The 25,446-nt window shown below is 31.9% G+C and overlaps 1 protein-coding gene and 1 long non-coding RNA gene across 3 annotated transcripts in view; both read right to left on the bottom strand.

Moving 5' to 3' along the window:
* The window catches only part of LOC105339984 (uncharacterized), a 311,465-nt gene that overhangs the window by 212,934 nt on the left and 73,085 nt on the right, over positions 1 to 25,446 (bottom strand). The gene's annotated exons all lie outside the window — the stretch shown is intronic.
* On the bottom strand, positions 20,778 to 22,517 carry LOC117688424 (uncharacterized). Its single transcript, XR_010711470.1, has 3 exons — positions 22,090 to 22,517; positions 21,390 to 21,469; positions 20,778 to 20,868 (listed from the first exon to the last, which is right to left on the bottom strand). It is a non-coding gene; the product is annotated as an uncharacterized lncRNA (long non-coding RNA).

A 25,446-nucleotide genomic window follows, 5' to 3' on the forward strand; every position in this document is an offset into this window, starting at 1 on the left:
TTTTTTCATACGGTTTTCATGATATTTTAAATATTTCTGGGTAATGTTTTTATTTTCTGTGAAATTATGAAGACGAATTTGTTGTATGATATAATTTGATGTTCATTTCATATATGAACACTCTGCGCATGCGTTTAAAAAGATGCTGCAATAGTCCATCCACTATCCGCTACACTATTAAGTATTCCGGTAAGTCGGAAGTCTGCGGATCCTTGAGCATACATAATAACGCCATTTGTTTCATTAAGAGGACTAGATGGTCGTGACCATCTGAGGGCTAAAATTTACCTTCTTATGAACAAGAGGTCTGCTTAAAGATAAAGGAAAATTCCAAAATCCTAAAGCTATAATTATGATTACATGTAGTATCAACGGCGAATCACAGTGACCTTTACTCGACGCTATTAACTGCTGGTCAAAAGCTTGCTGACACAAAATTAAAGTGCATGCCATTGATTTCAAATACCTTGAACGACGTACATCGATAATTATTGAGCATAGTGATAATCAATACCACTTTCAAACCTAGCACTTGTCATTGAATCTGACACGTCAACAATATTATGTAAACTTCTTTAGGAAAACACAACATTGTCGGAATACTTGCAAAGGTTGCACCATCTTTGGGCATTTTAAAAGCATCAATATTCTCACGAGAAAAAGTGTTCCGCATATCCATAATAAACAGAACAATTTTATAAATTAAGAACTAAAATTACTAATAAAAAAAAATTTAGATATAAAAATTCACTGTATCTATTTCCTCAAATGATTTGTGGTTACCAGGCTCGTTAAACAAAATAGTGTTGAACATTTTAGGATTATATTAGCAAGAAATTCGATTACGGCATAAAGTATGTATCTACTTCAGGCAGGAAAATAAAAGAAGTTCTTGAAATGGCTCAGTAGTTCATCCTCGGAAAAACCATTTTAACAAGAGCTTGGACTTTGGGTGTAGTTGTCAAACAGCAATGTGACGCAGGCCTGTCTATTTCAGTTGCAAAGCACTCGGGCATGGCTCTTTGAAATCAACAATATTTGTCTGGCCTTTACGCAAACTGTACATACCAGCGTTTTGTTTTTTTAAACTTGTTTTGGTGAGAGATATAGATGAGTGTTTCCTTACGGAAGTCTTATTCAAATGGCCAACTCATTAATGTGTAGGGAGATGTGATATTTTAGATTGTTATACTTTCAATTTCAACTGATACCCTCCCAAACAGGCACTTTTTCTATATTATTATACATTCATGTTAAATACCGAAATCTGATTGGTTTAGACGCAGTTGATAATCCGTTTCATTACCTAATCAAAGGGATTTTGTTGTTTTATTACAAATTAAACATTTGCGTCTATTTTGAACTGCCGGTCAATAGACTGCGATCTATTAGATCGCCGGTCAATAGACTTCGATCTATTGGACCGCCAGTCAATAGACTGCGATCTATTGGACCGGCAACGTATTTCAGAACGCGGGTTATGTTAATGTTACATCCTTTCGATAGTTCTCATGGAATTTATATTCCTTTACATAGACGCTAGTTTTAGTACTTTAGAAACCAAATTCAATGTTATAAAAATGGAGTATCAAATAATCAACAAGTTTAAAGCTTTATATAAGGTAAAAGACTATTTAAAATCTAATGGGTTGAAGACTCCCCCTTCTTTGTGTAAACTAATATGAAATTGGGATGTTTTAATGCATGCAACAGGTTTTGTGCATGTAAAGGATGCATATATATATTGCATAAAGGCACGAAAACCATCTGCAATATGCAAATTGTAAACCCCGAAAACTAAAAAAGGAATAAGGTAATAAAACAATTATTTAATGTTTGAACAGTCAATAGACCAGAGTTTTTTCCATTGGTGCAGGGAACAGCTCAGTATGATCTATTGCCCTCGGCCGTTGACTTCGGGCAATAGATCATACTGAGCTGTTCCCTGCACCTCGGGAAAAACATTCTGGTCTATTGACTGCTCAAGCATTAAATAATTGTATACTATTACCCTCAGTGTTAGCAACGGGTAACACAACGAATTGTTACATGCGCGTAAATTATGCGCGTACGGTTCGCTGTAGAATTCACTTAAAGCAGTAAAAACAATTCTCTAAAATTAAGACATTCAGTATAATAAAATAAATAGTGCATGTTTGGGAGGATAACAGTTGAAATTGGCACCTCTCGAAAACCATTGTCAACCTCCGCTTCGCGTCGGTTGACAATGGTTTTCTCGGGGTGTTAATTTCAACTGTTACCCGCCCAAACAGGCACTATTTATATAATATTCAATGCATTATTTGTACCAAATGCATCTGTTCAAAAACACCGATCAAGTGTGCATTTGTTTATTTTTTATTGAATTAGCAAGTACCAAAGCATCAAGCAAAGATATACAATTTAACCCCAAAAAAAGCCCTTACACATACATCTCAAACTCAAATGTTCACACAACATATTAAAGATTCAAATCAGAAATACACCAGAAAACAAAATAAAATATACTTGTATGCACAGGCGTATATTTCTTAAATCTACGAATACAGAAAACAGAGGGTTTTATTTCTTCTTCTTCTAATAACATTATTCCTTGTTACTCTCTAATATTGGAGGGAAAGAAGAAGGGAAAGAGAGAAAAACATATGGGAAGATGGCGGTTTAACACTACAATCTACTATAAAACATCTTAAAAAATGGAAAATAAAATCATTCAACTAATGTAAAATAAGCCATTTCTGTCTCAAAGTATAAAAACTATCGATGTTTTAAGGTTCTTAAAGCATAGTGCTCTAGAATTTGAAAGTGAGGTTTGTATGAATGGATCATAGATCGACAAGTTTTTTGACAACAAAGTGTGAATTTTTTCATGTTATATTTCACAATTGACCTTTTAAGTCGGCATCTTACAAGTAAAAGTTCAATATATATTTAAGCATGTGAGAAAATCACTTGGGTTTATTTCCTATAATCAGTATATGTATTCCTATTCTGGAGTAACGCTTCATATATACCAAAAAGGTTTGATTTTCGTAATCGTGTATAAACTAAATTAATCTCCGTAAGAAGAAAAGATATGAATACAGATACATATAGGAACATACTCAAAACATTCAGCTAGCACTAATTTAATGGAATTTTTCTTTATCTAAATAGAAATTATGTGAAAATGATATTACATATATATACATGTAGCTGAATTTATCATATTCAAACATCTAAGGGAGATTATTGTCAAGCATAAAGCAAACCTTTAATATATGGCTATACTTCAGTTTTATAAAAGATGTGGATTAGCAATGTAGGAATATATTTATGATTACAATAATAAAAAAATATTTTTGTGAAAAACTGTAACGTATTATGTTTTTGTAAAAACAAATATTTAAAAATGTAAAAAACAAATCGTGTAAGTATTTGAATTTTCTATCTATAACAGTATTACCCAATCTGAGTCTCCAACTGAAATTATCATAGAACGCACGGCTCTATATAGTTATATAATTAAAATAATTGTTAAATAAATTATATAAACGATGACTATTAATGCAATAATATTAATAATTATTTATAAATTGATACCAAAACTAATTTACTGAAAGAATGTTTTATTTAAAAGCATTAAGAAATTAAAGTTTTGTTTTCAAAATAGATATTGCTTAAATTATCAAATGATAATGAACTAACACCTTTAATGATACTAGTTTTTTTCGTTTTGTTTGAATGGTGCTTTGAAATAGAAAGAAATAAAATGAAACACATTATTTACAATGTTTCTTTGAATGTTCTTTTTCAAAATAACAAATTTCGTACATTGGCAGACAAATATTTTGTCGAAGGTTTAGTTAAAGCTTCCCATTTAAACTTTGTCTTCATGAGTACCAATTTATTGATGATAAAAGGATTGTATTTAAAAAATGAAATATCAAGTTATTTACGCAAGCATGATATCGATGAACAGTCTGTTTGTTTATTTTTTTTGACAAACCATAAGCTTAAAATCAACGTAGCTATTTTTAGAAACTACGTTGGGACAAAAAAAACTAGTCTCCAAATTTTTTCTCACAAATAAACGTGTTCGAATAAAGACAAGGTCGGTCGTTCCAACGCCCAGACCTCAGTAGATCAATGCAATCTCTTGTGGATGCATCACTTGGATGTAATAGACTGGGTTCCTGCGGATGCCAGTTGGTATAAACCAACGACGTGTTCGAATGGTCCCACACGTACGAGCCCTCGACATTCATATCATTGCCACCGATCCAAGATGTGCAACTAAAGAACTCATCTGCACCGCAGGTTACTGAAGGGTATATGAAAAAAATATTCTGAATCATACGCTTATCTGACACATTGAAAACTTTTTCATAATTGTAAGAGAGAAGGTGTAATGTTTTAGGTTTAATTCATATGATGTTAGAATGTAGATTCATTACAATAAACCAATTATGTCCTTATCGATAGTAATTTTTTTAAAGTGTAGCATTTTGGATTTAATATCGCTGTCAATCAAGTAATAAGTTTACGTAAATTGTCTTCAGATGATAACACCTCTGCTTATCATATCTGTGGTTTATGCCTTTCCAAATTCGATGAACATGACTTCATTTAAAGTGACAGATATATGAAATAGAAAAGTGAATATCTCTAGATATCTTTATGAAAGAAAAATTAAAGTAATGCATGTATATTGATAAGCCAAGTAATGTTATAATGTTTTCTCTCTTCAACGAACGTAGTACTAGACACAACTACTTTTTATTATCATTTGTTTTATATGAATTCAGTAAGGTAATATTGTATTAACAAAGTGTATAAATACATGTACCTTTATCCAGAAATGTTGAGGCCAGCCAATTACTCTCTTCAAGTGAGTTGATTTCAACCAGGTATGAACATTTTTTCTTGCAAACAAGCTGAATAAAACACAATTCTTTGGCATGAAAATACACAATACATGACGTGTACGTAATATGTTAAATAAATGATGATGCAATACTAAGAATAATTCCATTAATTGTAGTATCCAGGCATAAAATCGAACGGGGAATTGTGGGTTGAAATAAGATGACAGATTGTATTATGACATCCCCAAAATAATGTTTGTTTCTGTTTAAAAGCTATTTTAAACAATATAGCAAACATAAACAGTTCCATTTGTGCAAACCAACAATACTGATTCTTTGAGAAAGATTTTAATAGGCAAGCACTACTTTGAAAATCAGGTCAAAGTTGGGTGTGAGAATCAAGTCTACACATTTTTTTAATCCATAGAAAATGAGAAACAATTTGTATACGTACCTTTGCATCGTACCACGAAACAAGGTCTAGAACGTGTAGAAAGCAATGACCTTTGAACTCCAACCAACCAGATTCACAACCTAAACATATCAATAAAAATGATTTATGTCATCGATTACTGTAAACGAATTTTTATTTGCGTGCGATATATTTTGCGAGGTCCAAGAGAGCCTGGTCGTCGCAAAAACATTAAATGCGAACATGGACATGTATTTTTCGTTTGGCAATGTTATTACACGCGCGTGTAAAAAAAATTTGTTCTGCGTACAAGTTAATCTTAAGTAAACTGCGAAATGAAGTCATCGCAAAGAAAAGAGTGTTTACAGTTACGCTAAACTACAACTCAGTAGCATGATCCATGAAACGAAAACATCAACCGCTATCAGTAAAAATTCACAATCATTAAGGAAACTCAATAATTAATATTTTTATAGTAAGTGCAAAATATTTAAAAGATTGTTTATTTCCTTTTTTTCCTCAAACATCAAGATATCAAAAACTGTGAATAGCATGAAAATATCAAATAACAAATAATGGGTTCAAATAATAAAAAAAAAAGAACACATTGAACGTTTTTATATGATAAAATGTTTGTTTAAGAGGTAACACAAAAAATTAATCACAGTACTATTTTGATGTTCTTCATCATAACGGAAAAATTGATTTAATCAAATTGATATCAATTGATTAGATTAAACCTACCTTTTTGATACTTCGACATTCCGTCATACGATGCTTCAACTAAGTTATTCAATGTACTCTTAAAGTCGCTAAAAGGTGAGCCTATGCATCGCCCACTGGTCGCGTTATACAGGACCTCTTTACAACATTCATCCTCTGAGCAAAGACTACCACAGTGTACGAGACTGACACCTTGTAGATCGAATTTAACCAAAGCTGATCCTGTCAATTTAATGTCACCGGGCTTTGAGTATGATGTGTCCAGTAGTTTGCAAAACACAGACCATATATTAAACAAATACACAACGAAAATATATGGTTTGGTTAAGTTATAAACGAACTTCATATCAAACGATTTATTTTCAGATGTGTATATACTTGTTATTGATAAGAACACGAGCGCCGTTTCAGCAAATTCCACAGCTGATCACTGATACAAAGTTAAATTATCCAAAAGTACAATCTTCTTAGTTCATGAGTTCATTGCTTATTTAGTTAAATGGTTTGAGCTCTGGAAAATCTACTGGCATTCAAATATTGATGAATAATAAGTAAATTGATGATATCGTATGACCTTTTGACCTTTTATCAATTGTTTGGAATTATGGACACGCTTGAATAAAAAATTCTAAAGAAATAAAATGGAAAGAGGAGTGAAACGTAAATTTCCTAAGGTTAAGATAAAAAAAAGTGTTTTGATACAACAGTATTTTATCCGGTTGGTTGTTTCGGCATTACTTTGTAGTGTGTACTTCTATTGTTTATGTAAGGGGATTGTATAGTATTTTATTCGAAGACAATTTGTAATTGTGTTTTTTATGCATAAATCCCAAATAATAGAAGACTGATTTTTTCCTTTGTTGTCACATTATGCAAATTATTTGCATTGACAGTAAATAACATTCCTCGTTATTCTCATATTCCAAACGAATAAAAGATTTCTAATTAATGTACAACCAGTGCGACATCTAATTTGTACAAAATAGTATTAAAGGAAATACTACCCTCAGCGAGAAATTTGAAACTGAGATACATACCATGTTCAAACTTGTTATCTTTTTTAACGCTGATGACACGGTTATATTTTCGGAAAACCCAGACGACTTTAAAAAACCACTAAACCTTTTTTTCTGAATATTGTGTTCTGTAAAAACATCGTGTTATCATTGAAAAGACTAAAGTGTTAATGTTATTCAAGGACGCATTACAAAAACATTTTTTTTTTGCACAGAGATGTACCTCTTGCAATTGTGAATAAGTTCAAATATCTTGGTATTATTATGTCTCGTAGTGGATCTTTTAAAAGTACGAAACAAATTTAACTGAGCAAGCCTCGAAAGCTTTGTATGGATTTTTTAGAAAAATAAGATATTTTGATTTACAAATTGACTGTTAATTGTATCTGTTTATCAGTGTTATTAGCCCAATCTAACTGTGAAGGGTGGGGCTACGAAAATACAGATATTTTAGATAAAGTTCATTAACATTTTTTGGAAATTTGAACTGCATGTTAAGTACCCCAAATTGTATGGTTTATGGGGAAACTGGGCAATATCCGTCGATAATCTTTATTAAGGTACGAATAATTTCTTATTGGGCTAAACCTTTAGTGGCGCATGATTGTAATCCTACGCATGTAATGTATCGCTATTTTAAAAAAAAAAATGCACCCATGGTTGAAATATATGAGAGATATACTTAACTCATAGTCTTTCCTATGTCTGGATTAATCAAAGCTTTTTCTAGAACAACTGGCTAAAATCTTTTTTTAAAGAAACGCTGATAAATAAGTTTTTTCAAGATTTGTTCAGAAATGTGTAAAATTCACCCAAATGTTTAAAATTACAAAATAATCAAGAAAAACTTTAGACAGGAAAATAATCTCAAGAAAGTTCCAAAAGATGTAAGAGTCATGTTTACTTAATTTAGAACCTGTAATCATAAATTATTAATTGAAACTGGAAGATGGAGTAACATAGAAATATGTCATAAAATCTGTTCATTATTTAATAAAAACACTTTGGATGACGAATACGACTATGTTATGGAATTTCAGGCATTTACTTTATTCTACAAAAAACTAATCGAAGAAATATGCTCAACAAATGTTAACACTCATAAATTTGAGAATCTTATGAAAATCATAGATATTGATTCATTATCAATGGATCATTAAAAAAATTGTCCATATTTATTTAAAAAAAAATTATTAGCTTTATTTGTTGAAGATCTGTAGCCTTCCTTACTTGTCCCAGCATTTGTATATTTGTAATATTTTTTCTACTTCATGCACCAATGATATGGGTTCAGATAAATAAACATTCATTCACATCAAAAGTGCATTAATAGAGATTACTTGAATGAACTATGCGATCGAAGGTGATAATATTGTCCATGATTAATTTGATAATAAGGGCCCCTATTATACAAGTACATGTTGCGGTCATTCATCTGCTTGACATCAATGTTGCATTAAAAGATCAATATCACTTACACTAGTACGTTCTTCCAAGATTATAAGTTCATTTCAAGGCAAACAATTATGGGAAATTAACGTGCTCGTGCATTTTGCATGGGCAGATAAATTATACCTTTCATAATTTATCTGTAATACATTTAATCTGCTTAAAAAATTTCTTTTTTGAAGAATGACCCTTTGCAAACATAACATTTTCAGATCATCAGTGTGTTATAAACTCTATATTTTCTTGCTGTTGGAAAACCTTCTTAAAGAAATTTTAAGTGTATATTAGATTACTTTTAATACAAAGGTCGTTCAATGTATGCTGCTCTTTCTCGTTTAGTGGTGGTTAAATGGAAATACAAAATAAGTTCACAGTAAAAATAGAAAACAGGAGCAAACAAACACGGACATCTAAAAATATTAAAGGTGAGTTCAGGTGCCATTAAGGAATGAACATATTAAGTTGATCGGTAAAACCAGCCGTTTGCTCTTTGTCTTAATCGAAAAAAAAAAACGAAAAAATTCTTGGTCAATTAGGTAATAATTATGGTCTAACAATAAGTATGTCTCATTCTCGAACGCGAAATTGCTATCGATGCAGTGTAACAACAAAGGGTTAACTATCATTAATTTTCAGTAGCCAATCTTTGATGAAAAGAAAATTAGCATTTTTTGTTAATGTGATGCCCGGTTGGAATAGACAGAGCAGTGCAATTGTATACTGGATAGAAGTCATTTGTGTTCAGTCAATAACTTTCTGATAATAAGAAATATGTAAACACAAACTATGCGTAAAGCTTCTGTTCATGGAATAGACATACATACGTCTAAAACCTTTAAAAAGATATTAAGAACACCCCATATTTTAAGTTGGTTTTTGTAGATGTCTAATACCGACCAACATTGATCGCAAAAATATGATAGCACATGTGCTTAAAAAAACCGTTATGTGCTTTAAAAATTTAAAGTGTTGTTACGATTTATATATTTTAATACATGTATGTATTGCCTTATCATATCTCAGCTATTTTACATAAAATTTCAAACAGTTTTTCTAAGTTTTTGAATCATTGCATCCATCGAGATGAATACTTAAAAGTTTTGATAAGTGTACATTAGGTTTTTTTCCTTCATGCTTTTGGAGTTTGGAATTCTGGGGGTTTAGGCTATTTCAATTATTTCTTACTTGTTGATGAAAACAGACTTAGATTCCATATATTAATGACAAAGCTAGTTACCATTTCCTATAATTGTTTACCACCTCATGACCAAGATAAGAATAAGCTAGTACTGAAGACATTTTTATTATTCCGACATCACAGGTATGCACAACATTTTCTGAAAAATAAAAGAATGCAAGAATGTTATACAAAAGGACAATGATGAATAATTTTGACAGTCTGTTTATGAACAAGATGTAGAAAAACAAACATATTTATCATATTATGAGAAATATTTTACATAAAGGTAATAAAAACCGTATGCAGTGTACTAGTGCAGGGGTGTTTTCTCATGCAAAAATAGTTTTATAGGCATTACATATTAAAATATTTAGGATTTTTGATTTTTTGTAAGCAATTCTGTCGTTTCATTAAAATTCAAGGGCATCAATTTTCGTGGATAAAGTAAAAATCACAGTTTGAAGGATACATAAATTCGTCGCCAATGACCCTATCAATACAAAATGTTAATAAAAATTGCACTTCAATGAACATTTAATTTCGTGGATCAACTAAACAACGAAATCCACGAAAATTGGTATTCAACGAATATTGATGAAACCACAGTACCATAATCAAAGTACTGAAGTACTTTCGGGAGTTGATTTTATTGAATCATGTTGTGTAATATTTAAAAATAGAATTAATTCCATAAAACTGTGTATCAGTAATCGAAATGCTTCTAAAAATTGTACACGTCTGGATCCAAGCAATATTGAACTCTAGTCTCGTTCAACCAGACGCTTGGCTGTCTCCGTTAAACGACTACCAGAGAGAGAGTCTCTGCTTGTCGGAGATTTACGGAGACAGCCGAGCGTCTGGTTGAACGAGACTATATTGAACTCTAACGTAGGAATACATGCAACTACAAAAAGCAATTGAATTGTTCGTACTATATAAAATCTGACTATTTTCAATGTATTAATAGATACTTTTCTTTTGAAAAACAATGGTACAGCACAGGCACGTAGCATCAGGGGGGGGCCAGGGGGGGCCTGGCCCCCCCCCACTTTTTCTCGCAGCCACAAATTTTTTAAAATTTACATATAAAAAAATGAATTATAATGGAGTTGGCCCCCCCACTTTTTTGGAAGTTAGTAAAAAATTGATATGAAGATAAGGAAATGAGTAGTGAAATATGGAAGTAAGCGCCCCCCCCCCCCCCCCCCCCCCCCCCACGGATTAGGATTTTGAAGATTTTTGGAAACTTTAAATTTCCCTTTTTTTTTTTTTTTTTTTTGATTGTCAAGATTTTTTGGATGGGTCTGGCCCCCCCCCCCCACTTTCAAAAACGATGCTACGTGCCTGACAGCATACAGTACACCGAATTTATCTATTATTTTCAAGATCTACGTCTTGTCAGCGGTGATGATTTGTGCTTAGGTCCAAACACTGTTTCACAAAAGGTTTGTCAGAGTAACTGCATAGGAATGAACAAAGTATAACGTGTACTTTGACTTAGTCATATCATGAATATTTAATCAACAAAATAATGCGTTTTCATGATATAATAACAGATGGGCGTTTCGTGGAAATTAAACCAAATATATTTTTTCTCTATATTATGTCCATGATTTTTTTGACATGTTAATCAAAATGCAATGCCGAAAGTAAATGTTAAATAACGATTGTACAAACAATTGTGGTACATTAATTTTTCTTTTTATGTCCTTGAAAAAAAGAGGATGATGATTAGTCAATGACTAGCTTTTCTAATATCTAGTAAAAATAACATAAACTTTTATTGTTCAAATAAGATGGTGCCTATACCTTTAAACTTACATTTAAACGAAAATTGCAACGACTTATCAAATCAATTGATTCTTTGCTGACCTTCAATTACGTACAGATTTTGACATAATTTGATAAGTAGGTTGACAACATGATTTTTAGCCGGGCTTTGTTGAAAGCGTCATGGCTGTAGGCAGGCAAATCACCAATGATACTAAAAATTGCACAACTTTAAAAGTAAACAAAAAACCGAGCAGCGTCAAAGTAAAAGCTTCCACCATATCAAATAGTTACACAGAGAGTCATGTTTTGTCAAATCTATAGTTTATTTAATTGTTTGCAAATAGATTTAGCGTTGATTTTTTCCTTTCTTATTAATTATGTGTTTTTAAAACATGAACTACTTTTCAAAGCATTGGTGTTTGGCTGCACATAGAAGTTATGAGGGGAAGGGGGTTGATTTTATAACGCTTGTTTAAATTTCAATGCTAACAAAACAATTCAGTCGCCCTCTGGCGCATTTCCGACATTAAAAGCATGAGAGAGAGAGAGAGAGAGAGAGAGATTTTGCTAGTTTTTAGTTACAATATATGGATAATAACACATCGATAGAGCCCAGCTTTCAGTAACACTTCACTATTTTGATTTTACTTTTCATTGTGCATTTTGTACAGAATTGCTATCTGATTGATGAATCAAAATATATGCAAAAACCTCACCTGATTGGGAATTTTAATTCTTCCAATCACAGAAACCAAAGACTTTACACAATATATGAGGCGGCACCTCAGTTTGAATCAAATTGGTCGGGATCAGGGTCTGTTAAGAAAGTTGGCACTCTATGAAGACTTAAGCTCCCTCATGTTATATAGACCCAGGGAAATAACTTAATCGGGTTAATTTCTATTGTTATTTATCAGCTCATGCTTTCAAGTAACTTAATGGGAACTTTTTTTCCTGAACTTGCTGCATGTGCTTTATACTAGCATCAATAATTTGTAAAACTTAAAGTAGACCGTTGGAATAAAATAAAAGATACCAAACCGATCGGTTCCAGAATTGCCATAGTAACAACCATTGCAGTAGAAATAAGTATCAGAAAGAAAAACGTTCTCTGAAAAAAAAATAACCAATCCAATAAAGGTATCAATGTTAATAATAATTTACCTCTGTATTTGTTGTAAACTTGTTTTATTTTAATCATCTGTTCAAAATTAATACATACGTTATACCATTGTCAGAATCAGCTTAACTAAGTTGGCATTAAACTGCTATACGTATATTATCAAAATTGTCTCACAAGGCCTTTGATACATCGACGTCAAACTGCTGTAGTGTTATTCATATTATTTTGTTTTTACGCTCGATACCAACAAGTGGTTGTGTATATGCAAGCGTTACCTAATTAACACGCATACTTAGAAATTTAAATGATGATAAAGGATGATTTGTTATACATGTAGTATACTATAAATATTATCTCAAATTCACATGCTTTAAAATCATTGTATGATAACAAAAATTGTAAAATCAGATCAGTGTAATCAAAGTTAGCAGTAAACAGACACATCTTACCACAAATGTATAATGTACATGTAACAATTACACAGAAATTATACATACATGAATTGAATTGTTATCATATTAGGTCGAACTAATATGTTAATATAAACAAGCTTGAAACGATAAGAAATTGACCAGTAATAGGTTTTTATAAAATAATATTGTAAACGACTTGATTTGGACATTCTAGGTTGAAATAAAATTTATTTTTAATCTTTAAAAAATTTCAAAATTAAAAAAATGTGACGCGAAAGTGCAGTTTGGTAATAAAGACCTTGTTAATTGCTGGTCTACGCGAAGACAATCTTTAATTTGTCAGATAGTGAACAATATTTTCTGATAAACAGAATTGTACGCAAGTATACACTCTTCTGTGTACGATTTAATGTATTCGATATACAGGTAAATACGTTATCTTGTTCCTTGATACTTCGATATTAATTTTTCCTTTCCACTGCCGACAAATAGCATTTACATATATATGTGATATTGGTGTCTTTTGATCTAAAGAAGTGAGTATCATGATAGACTTTGGGATGCGATTTTACATTTCTTGTTAAATCAATTTTCGCATTTAGGGTACTACACAACTTTTAATTTTGAAATAAATTCAATTGCATATAAAAAGGCACAAAACGATGAACACGATAGGATACTACAAAAAAATTTCAAAATTGTACAATGAACCTAAAATGATTAAAGCGCAATAAGAAGGGATAAACGAACGATAGAATAAATATCAGCACCCGAAATAGAAGGATTCTTGCACGATATGAAAGGATTAACGCACGTAATGAAAGGATTAACGCACGTTAGTAAAGGATTGTAAAGAAAATAACGTTGCAGTTACTTTATAAAAAGAAAGCGACCCAGTGAAATATTGTACTTGCTGACAAGGTCGTTTTATCGACCAAAGGACATACGATAAGATGAATTCCATCTAATAAATGTCTATACAATTGAAAATCCTATTTTATCAACTTCTTTGGAAGTAACTTGTCTTGCCTTCGACACTATTTATAAACACCTTACGCCCTTACATATCGAATTTACTTCATTTACTTAATTTCATATGAAGAAAATTAAAAACTTATTGAGACAAGGCGATAATTCTAAGTCAGTGGCATAGCTTAATGAATTATAAAACTTCAGAAATCATGCGTTTATAATAAAAGTTTTTCGCGTTACGTAGTATAGCGAAAAATAATTGTCCTGACGACATGTAAACAATTCGAAAGTGTGGGGTTACTAAGTTTAACATGTTATGTAGTATTTAGCCAATGAAATTTCAGTATTGGGTGTACGTGTTCGAATTGATTCATAGGTTGTCAGTAAGGTTCACTTTCTAATATTTGCATTTCCATTGTTCTTTCCCACTGTAAGCCCATACGGAGGAGCTGCAATTATTTCTCTATAATCGCAATTGCTCTGTCAGTATACTATGACGTCATAAAGGTGTAACGTTATATATACTTTTCCATGACGTTATAGATTTAAACCACTATACGATACATCATGTGTTTTTCTCCTACTCCATTAAAATTGACGTATTTACAGGTAATATTAAAACATGTTTTTGATAACACTTTAAAGGAATTACTGTTATAACATATCATTGATTCTGTTAACAAATCTATGTGAATTAAAAAGATACATTACAGTCTAAATGTTTACTTTTGATGTAATAGCTAAATGTCAAGGTCTAGGCTAATACAAGGTATTTGCGAGTGGTAAAATGCAAATATAAGTAGTAAACAACGATTATTTAGTGAACATGGCGTTATGAATAGCAACTGCTCTGCTGGCATATATTCCATGATGCGCTAGCGTGCATCATGGAATATGCCATCAAAGCAATTGCTATTCATAACGCCATGCTCACTAAATAACGTTGTTTATTTCTTAAGAGCACACCGTCCCGAACAAGTCGTGTTTTTGTTTTGTGTTTTAATTATATATTTAGGGTCTATTTCATATTTCTTACTTCTATAAATTATTCCAAGAGTGAGGTTCCGCCACTCGCATGTTTGATGACTCTACATTTTGCCGCGGATACACAGGTTTCCATAAGATTTTTTAAAACATCTGTTTTTTATCTATGGTTTTTCCTGGGCGGCGGATGAGGCTTAAATAATGTTATACTTTAATTGCTTTTTAATTGCAAGTTTTTATATAGCGCTTTTAAATTGCGATGCATTTCTCAAAGCGCTTTACAATTATTACCCCAGCAGACCTTAAAGCATTCCAGAGCCTTCTCAGTGCGGCAGCCGTTAAGGCGCTCAGACACTCACATTCTGACAATATCTTTCACTGTCTATAGCCAGTGGAAATTCATGTAAAGTGCCTTTCCCAAGGACACAACGTCGACCTGCCACGGCCAGGATTCGAACCCACAACCTTTCGGTCATAAATCCTGCACCTTAACCACTCGGCTACCGACGCCGATAACATAGTATTAGGAATGCACATATTGTAATTTTATGTACCTTAATGTTAATTCCTTATCCAATTGCTTGTTGATGTGTTTGAAAAATAAACATGGCGTCAGCCTGCTCGTTGCACTGCAATGCAATTAAAGGGTGTTTTTATTACGTGTAAGTTGATTTAAAGGTATAAGTACGGGCAAAAAATTATTTTAAATTTCAAATTATTTTAAATTTCAAAAACAAATTTGAAATTAACAAAACAAAATATTATTCTAATTTTGACAAACTCCCCTTTGTCTCCTTACACTGTAATTTGAAAATAAAAGGACACTTTCAAAGTAATGTATTACATTCAGTAAATTGCATAAAGCCTAGCAATTAAACATTTCAAATTTTTATGGTTAATATATTATCTGAACTCACCATTTTTAAGGCTGGTGGATATGATTCGGAACAAACAAATCAAATGTCCAACGAACAAAGGCTGAATATATTTATTTAACGTCTATATCCGCTAGGTTTTGTTGCATAATCTATACATGATGCAAACTATTTCGGTATTTGGAAACGGCGGTCATTCTCGATTCGTCTTTAGAAACGCTTTTCTAACTGATATTTAAGATGCATTCCATGAAAAAATTAAGAAACAGCTGTTAATATTATATAAATAGTGCCTGTTTGGGAGGGTAACAGTTGAAATTGACACCCCGAGAAAACCATTGTCAACCGACGCGAAGCGGAGGTTGACAATGGTTTTCGAGGGGTGTCAATTTCAACTGTTATCCTCCCAAACAGGCACTATTTATTTTGTTATACTGAATGTCTTTTTTAACATTTTTAAGAAAATTTTACTGCTTTTATATAGGAATAACGTGAATTCTACAGCGAACCGTACGCGCATAATTTTCGCGCATGTAACATTTTTTAATGTTACCCGTTGCCAAGTGCGCTGCTAACGCTGAGGGTAATAGTAAATATTATTAACTGCGTCTTAACCAATCAGATTTCAGTATTTAACATGAAAGTATAACAATAAGGTTTAGTTGCATTAACATGTTATGAAAATGCTTTTGCAAATGTATACTGTTTCATGAAATTTCATAATCAAGATGAGTGGTGATATATTCGTGGTGCGGGAACAAAAAACAAACTTTGTGTAAACGATAAATCTATACACAAAAACATTATCTCATTTATTTACTTTTTAAGAGAGTGTGTAGGAAAAGCAAATAATTCATGATTAAATTTTAATTTTATTTGCCTCTTATTAAAGAAGTACCTGTTGTTTTTTTCTTAGATTTATGTTAACTAATGGTATTTAACTATTTAGCACAGACAAGACTATCGTGTCATTATAACATAACACATCAATAAATTCCACCTAAAATTTTCTGAAGTTTTAAACTAATTCTTTCACCTGCATAATACCTAAAGAGTCTTGAGAGGTGATGGAATATATATGCCAAGAAGTCACTACTTGGCTACGTTTCAGTGACATTTAAGACGAACGAAAAGCACTTTCATCTACTGGGTCGCTTAAATCGTTTATCGCTCCTCTTTCTAATGAGTAAAACAATTAAGGGCATCGGGATATTGTTCCCAATGAACATCAAACTCGATAATTATTTTTATATGTAAAGCATCTCATAAGCATCTCATAAGTTCAGTTTATTCGCTCAAGCCAAATACTGTTAACCAATTTTTATTCGCGGCGACTTTATTTTGCAAACAACTGCCGATAAACTGATTCGCGACGACTAATGTTCGCGACCAAGCCTTTTCCAGACCTGTATTGTTTTAAAAACTATAGACAGAGGATTGGTTTGCGGCGAAAAATATTCGCGACGACAAGGCTTTCGCCAACCTCGCGAAAATTTCTCGCACGGGAAAAGTTGGTTTATAGTAATTTAGTACAAAACGAGCATAATGTATATAGAATACACAAACACACTAATAGTCAGAAGTACATACATACAAGAACATTTTCATACACGAAAAAGATTTAGAATTAAAAGGAACATATTTTTGAATCATACTTATTTAAGAATTAGATTAAAAATTAAATAAAGAAAACAACTAAGGGAAACAGACAGCATCGAAAATGTTTGAAAATGAATACACAATTTTTTCAGCGATTTACAATGACTTCAGAGAGCTTAAACTAATTAGTCATTTAATATACCATATGTTGTGTTTAGTTATTTTAATTCATTTGTCTGGGGCCGAACATTCTCCATTATTACACAATAAACATATATAGCAAACAAAAGCTAAACTTGTTTTTTTTTATATCCATCAACATTTTTTTAATGGACAGGACACTTGCCTTCAAATATTGTGCATATATGAACGTTTTGGAATTATTGTTTATACGTGTTAATGATAGGTATCTGAATCAATACATCTGACATAGAAGAATTTTGTTCTGAACGACACAGAAAAAACAATATTTTCTCTCAAATGACTTTTAGTTCAAAAACTGTAACCCGAGCCTCGTTATAATCACTACTTCATATCAAAATCTACTTTGAAATCGCTCAAATCCTCGGAAAACTTCTCACAAACAAACGAGTTCAAAGTGGAGCAGGGTCGGTCGACCCAAAACCCAGTCCTTTTAATATCAATGCAGTCTCTTGAGAGGGCACTGTCTGGGTTTACTTCGCTAGGTTCCTGTGGGGACCAGTTGGTGAAGTTCATGTCTGTGTTTGAATGGTCCCACACGTACCCACCCTCCATCTCAATATCATTACCCCCGGTCCAGGAGGAGCACTTGTAGTTCGTCTCTGTGCCACAGTTATCTGAGAAGAAAAACATGACTACTTGGAAATCATTTAACTACTTTGAACATCCGTAGTTCGCACTCGTGCAACAGTAATCGACTATAAAAATCATTACCACTGTCAAATTACTGCGCATTTAATTTCGTGGGGATCAATTTACGTTGTTTGTGGATGTTTGCTTAATGCTTAATGGTTGGGACGTAATTTTGTTGATTCGTCGGGTTTCAATTTCAGTAAAAAAACTAAATACTTGATGATCATATTTTGTAGAGCATGAATATATGTGTGTTAGGGCAACACACAAACGCGACAAAAATTGAGCCACTACGAATTCTAATAATTCCGTCATCATTGATATTTACAAAACTAACTTATGTATTGTCCAATCCTGATAATATATCACGTATCTGGAATTGTAGAACTATTTGTTTCTTTAAAAAAATAAACGGCAATGTTTTAGTTTGAATTTAAAGTATTTTTGGTATATTGTACATACGTTATAAAAAAAAAGATCCTCAAAGGTTTCCAATTGAAATTTTTGTGAATAAATAAGACAGAAAGTAATTAGTTATCTTACAGTTACGAAAATGTTAAAGTTTATGCAGTCAAATCAGGACATAAACAACAACTTTTTGAGAAAAAAAAATTAGTCCGATTTCCCCGCGTCCTTTAAATTAGAAACGCTTGATTTGTTGATCTTGTTCATTTACCGTAAGTTTTGGTTTTATAAATATTAAACATGAAAAATTCCTAACATTTGATAGAAAAATACTATTGACTTGTATCAAGCTTTATGAAACAATACATTTCTGTTAAAATTTCGTTGTCACAATTCTTACGGTTTACCAAGTTATAACAGGCTTGGGGCGAATGACGTTGTAAAGTAATGCATTACATTACCATTACTTCATGAATTTGGGCATTAAATTACCATTACCATTACTTGATTTTCTTGAAGTAATGAATTACATTATCATTACATGAGTAAAGTAATGCATTACCATTACCATTACTTTGTTTAAAAAGTAAAGCTAATAAAGAGTTTTTGCAAATGTTTCAAATATACAACACTCTTTAAAATATCTAAAGGTTCATGTTCAATCAGTATCAGGTTCAAATTCAATTACTATACAAGAGTTATTCTTTATTTGCTCAATATATAATCATCTTGTGGCATTATGAACAACATATTATATACGTAAAATGATATCTATAGACATTTGGCATGATACAATGTAGGATACGAAACAGAGACACAGAATTACATGCATAACAAAAAAACAATTTATGGAATAATGTTGCGGTATCAAAAGCTAAAAAGAGATATTTCCCCAGATTAAACAAATCTTTATAATTTTGGACACTTAATTGTATAAATTCACAGACAGATGGTTTTTCCCAGTTATATATCTTAAGATACGGTATTTTAATCATATTTCTTTCTTCTGAGGACACTTTAAGACAAAAGAGTGCTGTTGCACTTTATGATCGAAGTTTTAAAGGGTTCATCTTTTAACTGCATCCTGTTAGTTTGAAAATCTTCCCAGCTATACTAAATAAATGTTTTACAGGAGCAGTCGAAGCTTGGATTGAAAAGTACTGTTTTACGATCTCTTTCTAAGGATATATTAAGTGCAATAATATGTATTTTCTATCAGTCCAAACTAATGTACAATGTACTTAATATACGAAAGAAAGAGAGAGAGAGAGAGAGAGAGAGAGAGAGAGAATAAGTAAGTGAAAATATTTTCAAATGGGTTATAATACTGGAAGTGATATTGATTTTCATCATGGATGGACAGTGCATTCATTTTGCTTTTAAAGGTGCACGTCTGTCTCCTATTCTATTGGGACGTAGTGAAGAGAAGGGGATTGGGGTGTTTAGGACTTCTTATAACAAAAGATTGTTTTGATACTTAGATTATCCTGGGGAGGGGGGGGGCATAGTGTGTTGTTGACACATTTCTTATTGAAGTGCAGACTAATTAGAGTAAATTGTTTAAACGATTAAAACTCTTAATAACAACACTCTTGAAAATGTTATGAAATTGTGCCGATATATTTAGTAATATCAACAATTCAAAAATAAATCTTTAAAAATCTTTTCAATAATACAATTAAAACATTTTTATCTCAATAATTATTTCTTTCTTCTTTAAAAATAAATTTAATCAAATTCTATTTCAACTATACATTTATTCATCACATTTGTTAAAGTGAACATGCATAAATAAGCATAATAATGCAAAGTAATGCCATGTAATGCCAGGATTACACTAGATTTTGGAAAGTAATAAATTACATTACTATTACTTGTAATGCTAATTTTGTGGCATTACGAATTACTAGCATTACTTTAAAAACATATAATGCATTGCAATGCATTACCATTACACCTAGCATTACCCCAAGCCTGAGTTAAAACCAGTATATTATATTTATTATTTTATTATTTATTTTATTATATTAATTTGTTCCACGTTAACATAATCAATACTATTATTATATAACGATAATGAAGATGAAATATAATGATGAAGAACTTATTAAACAAAATAATTGTATTCCACGTCTTATTTGATTTCATGAAATCTTAAGAAATAAATAGGAGTACCTTTGTTTATTATTGTCGTGGTTAGAAAGTCATTTTCATCCTGAGAGTCAATCTCTACCAGATAAGAACACATTTTCTCGCATTCATTCTGGTAAAAAAAATCATGAAAATGATAAATTGTGGTTTCATCTATTTTCAAATGGATCATTTTTTTGTGAATTTTCTGTTTTGCGGATAAATTAACTCCTGGACCTTTGAAATATGTACATTATTAGCATTGATATCAATGTTCATGCTTCAATTAACGTTACAATCTATATATACTAAATAACAAAAACTCCAAATTTGATGTGCAACGATTCCCGATGAAGTCACTACGAAATTCTCAACATAGATAAAACAGTGATAGAAATAAAACACATTTTTTTTCTTGAAGAAATTACAAAGTGTGTCTGGTCTCCACACATACTTTATCGAGTAACTATTTTGAAGCCTTTTTAATTAAGCCCCATTTGATATCCTACAGATAGAGACGATGTATTTCAAAATGTCATAATGAAGTCATTACTCTACAGCATAACTCTAAAATTTTAATATCTAAATTCACTACCATATATAACAAATATAATTCTAATTATGAACTAGACGTTAATGACAGTTCCTTACTACCTTTGCTTCATCCCAAGTGTATCGACCTTGAACTTGTATATAGCAATGACCTTTGAACTCAAACCAACCAATCTCACAACCTACAAAGAGAATTAATACTCTACAACTTCACTGAACATTGACTTTTTTAAAATTATTATTCCAGTAAAAAAAAAATTATAATAATAGATAAAACCGAGCAAGCATGACTGTAAGCTTTCTTTCAATATAGTATTTATTGATACATATAGCTGTGCATCAATCTAAGTTATCAATATTACACATTAATTATAGTGACATTTTTATTGAAGCTAAAATTTTGTGTGAGTTATGAGAAAGTTTACTCGCTTTTGCACAAAAAATGAAAATGCATAAAACATACACTAAACTAGGAAGCCTCAGTCACAACTAGCCATAGATGTTTGGTGATGGGTTAATCCTTAATCTGGCTTAGCTGGTGTAAACTAGTACAATTCTATAAATTCTAAGATAAGATTTGGTCTGTATGAAAAACTATTCATTAATTCAATAGGCAAAAACTTTCACGGTAGGTTGGAAGGGGGGGGGGGTTAAGTACAATTTTGGCTCGCGCGTGAAGCAGGGGTCGGTTCAAGGTTTCTTTTTGGGGTCTTATTATTTAGATTTGAGCACTTTAAATTCCCTTTGAGGGAACAAGGATTCGCACTCGAACAGCAAGCTATGAGAGAAAGACCATACTTACCCTTCTGATAGGCTTTCATCCCTTCATACATTGTTAAAACTGAGTTTTCAAAGCTACTACTGTAAAAGTCCATAAAATGAAGACCAATACATCGCCGAGTGGATGCGCTGTACAAAAATTTCTCGCAGCACTGGTCCTCCAAACAAAGAATTCCACATCGAACACGGCTGTAGTTGTGACGATCAAAAATCGCATCAGAAGTCCACCCTGTCAAATCTTCTTCACCGGAGTTTGAAAAACGGGAGTGTTGTAAGTCGCAGTTAATATGGTATGGAAATACCAGCGTTAACGTTATGTATAGTTTTGAAAAAGAATACATGCCTTTTTTCTAGGTTACATTATAAGTTGAAATACGAATAAACAGAAAAACAATTAGAACAAACCAATCTGAATAAAACAGTCTAATTTTTTTCGGCTTGTTGCGTGTAGTTTACACAAATGAAACAAATGTCATAATGAACGCTATTTCGTGTATCTACATTTATTCATATATACAGTTCAATTAGTCTCATAAATGATAATTCTCATTATCGCAAACCACGATGAAAGCCCGGACAACTAATTGAAACCATACCATTTTATTTATATATCAATAATGGTTAAGTGCGATCTTACTACAACTTCAACCTTTGAGATAATAAGTCAATGATCGTGACATTTAGTCCGATCTTATACATTTATTACTTTATTTTACTGCCTCGCGTTGCAGTGAAGAAGAGTCTAATAATATAGAGAGAATAATACATACCCTTTTCCATATCACAGCTTGTATCAGCCCGAGACTCCAATATCAGCCCGAGTGCTGATATTGGTCGAGGGCTGATACAAGCTGTGATATGGAAAAGGGTATCTATATAATTATATTTATTACATACTTAGTAATAAATTTAAAAAGAAAACCCATCAACTTAAAAAAATTGATTATTCATATTATTTGAAAAAAGTCTGGACATGTACATGCATTTAATAAAAATATGAGTTCTTCTTGTTTTAACAAACATGAAGCTACAGAACGGAATTTCATCAGGTTTGAAAAGTTGACTGCTTTAAAACATTTGCTAGCATTTGAAGTTTTCAACTGCACTATAAAATGTCGACTGTAACTGACAAATGTTTTTCCACTGTAAACATGCAAAAATGCTGAAGCAAAAAAAGGCAGAGGAGTTCCGCAAGGGGTGTGATACGGATCCGTATTAGCCCTGGAGGGCTGATTACCTGTATCAGCCCCGGAGGCCGATACGGATTTTGTGATGTCATCTGTATCACATGTGCAAAAAACCTGTATTTATTACTAAGTATGTAATAAATATATATATTATTATGTAGAAGGTATGACTTTATGATTAAGCATTGTATGCTTATTTTGAATGTCGTCGTTCCTATCTGCACTTAAATTGAATATCGTTAGCGTTGATATATATATATATATATATATATATATATATATATATATATATATATATATATATATATATATATATATATATATATATATATATATATATTTATTTTTTTATTTTTTTTTTTTTAATTCTATACTGATCTCTATTTGTATCGCCGCTATAAAGCCAATGTATAAGCTCTTAGTCAAGGAAATGAAACATACATGGAACATCCATACTAACAAATTATTTAGATCGCTTCCGCAACCTCGAATATAGTGCAAGATCTTTTTCAAAAAGTTCTTTTTTATTGACAAATCTTTTTTATTGACGAATGAATATGATCCAACAATTAGTTTCCACTAGTACATATGAAATTGGTTGTTTCAACTAATTAAAAATATACCCAACAGGCGTAATGACGTTTATTTCTGTGCTCCTGGCGCATTAATTAGCAAGGTGTCTTCACAGGGAATTCAAAGTCGCATATTTCTGATGGAAACATAAGGGGAAATATACACTTAATGTAAGTCTATGTTATTAGTTAATTGAATATTTTCCCTATCAAATGAATTATCAATATGCACGATTGAATAACACCAAATATGAATGGATGGACAGAGCAATTGAACCAACATGTATTGAGAAATATTATATTCGTTGTTTTAAAGAATAGAAATGGAAAGACAAGTTGCTGTCCTTTAAAAAGGGACTACAATACGTGGACCATTTGCATGTGTTTCCAACGAAAATGTGAAAGCCTTAAGATTATCAGAGATTCCACCGACTCTAGCCCCCTGCTTTTAACCACTAAATTTGTACGTTGAATTTCGTATACATGTATAGCCCTGACTTTTTATCTCAGAATTTAAAGGATTCATACTTCTAAAATAATTATGATCTATCTATGAATGAAGTTTGCATGTATAGTATCAGGCATTCGGTGAATTCTATTATTTGCGCACACATTACCATTCGCACTACTTTGTTAACTATGCAGTGAGACAGCTTTGTGTAAATTAAAAATTTCATATTTCGTGGCATTTTTCTCCAGATTTAAACCTTTATAGTGACATAACTATTCAATCATACTTAAATGCTTAAAAAAATTTAATCGGGAAGTTCTCTAGCTTCGCCTACTATAAACTGATGTAAAGTTAAGTTACATGTGTATTCGGAAAACAACAAAACATTGCAAATTATGCTATTTGATGCATGTTGTAGTTTCGGCATAACATTAACTTATTTCATAATACTGATAGTTCATATCACATGCCAATCATTTCTTTAAAAGGAATACTTTGTTTCTGTACTGTTTACCGTCAACTTTACAATTACAGCGCCTTTGAACTTATGTGTGCATATGGCACGGAATCCCGATCCCGATTCAGATCAATGTGTGCTTGCCTGGTTCCCTGAGCTACCCATTACGCACAGGAACCAGGCTAGCTCATGCGCAGGATGAATTTTCCCCATAGCATCCGGTTTAACCTCGCTTATATATTTTCTGCGTGGACCTCAGGGTCCACGCAATAAGAATGTAAAAAAAAAATGATAAAAGGCATGTAAACACACGTAATTTGATACATATGTATATAATCGTTTGTAGTTCAACTATGTGCAAACAACTTTTTTTGTTAGAATAGGTAATGAATAATAAACTCTGAAAGCTAAATAGAATCATGTTTTTAATAGTTGCGGACAGGTATATATACCGATCGTTGGTCATCAAGTCAAAATGTACGGCCTGTGGTTGTACAATTTTATCTGGTACAATATGACTCGTCTCCAAACACGGTGGCGTCGGAAGCAATTGGAGATTGGAAGAGAAGGTGACTTACAATGTATCAAAAATGTTGACAAGCCAAAAAAAGGGTTTCGGTTATGGTTACATATAACTTTGCCAAAAAAATCATATAATGAGAAATCCATACAAATGCATAATATACATGCTATAGTTGTGCAATATTGTCCC

The sequence above is a fragment of the Magallana gigas genome, chromosome 1 (assembly GCF_963853765.1).
Source record: "Magallana gigas chromosome 1, xbMagGiga1.1, whole genome shotgun sequence".
Lineage (NCBI taxonomy): Eukaryota > Metazoa > Mollusca > Bivalvia > Ostreida > Ostreidae > Magallana > Magallana gigas.